Below are 3,377 nucleotides of genomic sequence, written 5' to 3'. Positions count from 1 at the left end.
GAGAATGGTGATGGCTCTGGGCTAGAGGGGCAAGTCGGTGGTGGGAGCAAGATTGGGAGTAAAATGAGTAAATTTTTTGTTGTTGTTAACCCTCACCTGAGGATATTTTTCCATTGATTTTTAGAGAGAGTGGAAGGGAGGTGGAGAGACACACAGAGAGAAACATTGATGTGGGAGAGACACATTGATTGGTTGTCTCCCTCACCCACCCTGACCCGGGCCAGGGATCGAGCCTGCAACTGAGGTACATGCCCTTGACAGAAATTGAACCCCGGGACCCTTCAGTCTGTGGGTGGAGGCTCTATCACTGAGCCAGAGAGGCTGGGGCTGAATGAGGAAGTTCTGACAGTGATTGAGGTGCCATCACATCTGGAGAAAATACAAAATAAAACTTCTCTCATTATATGCATTTCAGGTCACTGTTGAGCTTCCACTCTTACATATAGGAACTGCCAGACAGGGCTGTTAGAAAATTAGTTTCATAAATTTGCACTTGGTTACTTCACTAATTTCTATGCGTTATGGAACTTTTGTTCTGTTTTCCTTGAGCTGCCTAGTAACATTTTTATTTGAAAAGTGGCAGCCATACCTTTGCTGGCCCAAGAGGCGCTGTTTCTGGTAACTAGTTATGTGGGCTCAGGGGTGCCAGCAGCGGCAGAGCCAGTGGGGGCGAGGGGTGCGGGGCTTGGGCAGGGGCATAGCATGCAGAGCGGGGGGAGTCCCTGCCTGTTGGGGTGACTTTCTGACATAGTGATTACTTTGAACTGCAGATTGGATAGACCTGGAGGCGGGAGGACAGTTTGGAGCTTGTCCTGATACGTAGGCTGTGGGTTCATCTCCGCTCAGGGCACAGGCAGAAGCATCCAAGGACGCATATACAAGTGGAACAGCAGTTGATGTTTCTCTCTCTTGCTCGCTCTAAAAAATCAATTACAATTATTTTTAAAAGCCTCAGCCGCTGCCGTCCTCCCAGCGGCGCTCTGCGAGGCCTGGGCGCCTGGGCAGCACAGGGCAGGGACTCAGCGCAGGCGCCCGGCTGTGGGTCCTGCTGCCACGCACCAGCCGTGCACCTTCAGGCAGCTGAACTTTTCTGTGCCAGTTTCCTTATTTCTAGAAGGGCCATACACCTCATTTAAAGGCTAAGTAAGTGACACATGTACCTTAGGAAGGCGCCTGTTGCAGACAATGTAAACGTTAGCTGATGTTATTACTGTTAACAGTGCTCTGTATAGGAAGGCCTGGGATTAATGACACATTTCAACGAAAGAATTAAGAAATTTGGTGATTTGAAGGAGTCTAAGGTGATTTTAAGGATTCAATCTTATGTGCTGAGAAGTGTTAGGGAGTGAGGAAAATTGAGCTTTTAGTCTTAGGTATTATTTTTTTATAGTTTTTTAAAAAATACTTTTATTGATTTCAGAGCGGAAGGGAGAGGGAGAGAGAGAGAGAAACATCAACCATGACAGAGAATCATTGATTGGCTGCCTTTTGCACGTCCCCTACTGGGGATCAAGCCCACAACCAGGGCATGTGCCCTGACCAGTAATCGAACCCTGACCTGGTTCACAGGTTGATGCTCAACCACTGAGCCACACCAGCTGGGCAACAAATACTTTGTTTTTCTTTTAAAGCTCTTCACTGAGCAGTATCTTTTAAAATATATATATATTTTTATTGATTTCAAAGAGGAAGAGAGAGGGAGAGAAAGATAGAAACATCAATGATGTGAGAGAATCATTGATTGGATGTCTCCTGCATGTCCTCTACTAGGGATCAAGTCCAAAACCTGGACATGTGCCCTTGACTGGATTCAAACCCAAGCCCCTTCAGTCCACAGGCCGACGCTCTATCCACCGAGCCAAACCAGCTAGGGCCTAACTTTATTTCTTAAAGCAGCTCAAGTTCACAGCAAGATAAGTGGCAGGAGCAGAGATTTTCCACATGTCCCTGCCCTCACACACACAGCCCTCACTGTCGGCATGCCCGAGGCCACTGATGCACCTCACTGACACATCGTTTTCACCCACAGTCCATAGCTTTAGGAGGGCTCACTCTCCGAGTTGTGCATTCTGTATTTCACACACACACCCCCTCATGAAATCATACAGAGCATCTTCAGTGCCCTAATCCAGTGGACATCCATCTGGGAGGGCACAGTGCTGGGTTCTGAGGAAGGAGAGAGGGGTGGAGCCTGGTTCTGTCCTCAAGGGCAGGAGAGCCAGCCTGTCTGTCTGCAAAGCCAGGCTGTGCCCACTGCACCACACTGCCTGGCCTTTGCGTTTTCTACTCCTTTGTGTCCAGAAAGTTGAATAGAAAGAAAAGCCGGCACCGCACGGGGAATGAAGACTTTTTAAAAAATATATATTTTATTGATTTTTTACAGAGAGGAAAGGAGAGGGATAGAGAATTAGAAATATCGATGAGAGAGAAACATCGATCAGCTGCCTCCTGCACACCTCCTACTGGGGATGTGCCCGCAACCAAGGTACATGCCCTTGACCAGAATTGAACCTGGGACCCTTCAGTCCACAGGCCGACGCTCTACCCACTGAGACACACTGGTTAGGGCGGGAATGAAGACTTATTTGTTCTTCATTCATTTCCTCATTAGAGTGAGTGTATGTTAATATATTCAAATCTAATCCAGTGCCTGTGTCTAACCTGTATCTTGCTGAGAAGTCGCCACTGGGTGTGATTTTAGGAGGTAGGGAAGGGCAGGTGTGATTTTCTCCTTTATGCGGGAGCCATCTCCAAACCCTTGCGGGAATTCACCTCTGGTCATTTAGCTAAGTGACTGCCAGGTATGGAAACTCAGGTCTCTGACCCATTTCACGACAGAGGTAAAGGAACTGTCATTCTGTTACTTAGCTTTCTTGGGAAAAGAAGATTTCCAAGAAAAAGAGGGCTGGAAGGGTGTGGGTAGGGGTTGAATAATAGACCTTGAAGCTTAGGGGCTGTCTGCGAGTCCGTGAACTGCAAGCCTGCGGGGCAGGAGTCCGGCCCTGAGAAGGCTCCCTGGGACAGGCCGAGCGAGGAAGCTGGGTGCCTCCGCCGCTGGGGCTTTGGGCGTCGGGGGGGCTGTGTGGCCGGGGAGCCCTGTTGGGAAGGTTGGAGCTGAGAGCACAGCCATTCTCTTGCTCTGCTCTCCACATTCTAACCTTCACCATTTATCATGCGATGTCAGCTCTGTGTGTAGTTCTGAGCAGCTGTGCACGTGAAGGTGTTGGTCCCAGCTGCTCCCTGCCCTAGTCTAGTGGCTTCAGGTGTAAAACACACGGGTGTAGCTCAAGGTTTTATGTATACATTTGCTCAACCTGACAACATGAATGTAAACCATCTATTCAAGTCGAGATAGGGGAACCAGAAGCGATGTTACC

The 3,377-nt window shown here is 48.7% G+C and overlaps 1 protein-coding gene across 1 annotated transcript in view; it reads left to right on the top strand.

Annotated features, from left to right (window-relative positions):
* Window positions 1-3,377, top strand: part of GABBR1 (gamma-aminobutyric acid type B receptor subunit 1) — a 19,535-nt gene that overhangs the window by 8,101 nt on the left and 8,057 nt on the right. The gene's annotated exons all lie outside the window — the stretch shown is intronic.

This window comes from Myotis davidii, unplaced genomic scaffold (assembly GCF_000327345.1).
Source record: "Myotis davidii unplaced genomic scaffold, ASM32734v1 scaffold2336, whole genome shotgun sequence".
In the NCBI taxonomy this organism is placed as follows: Eukaryota; Metazoa; Chordata; class Mammalia; order Chiroptera; family Vespertilionidae; genus Myotis; species Myotis davidii.
Note: the sequence above shows the minus strand (reverse complement) of the source record. Positions and strands in the feature narration are given on the sequence as shown.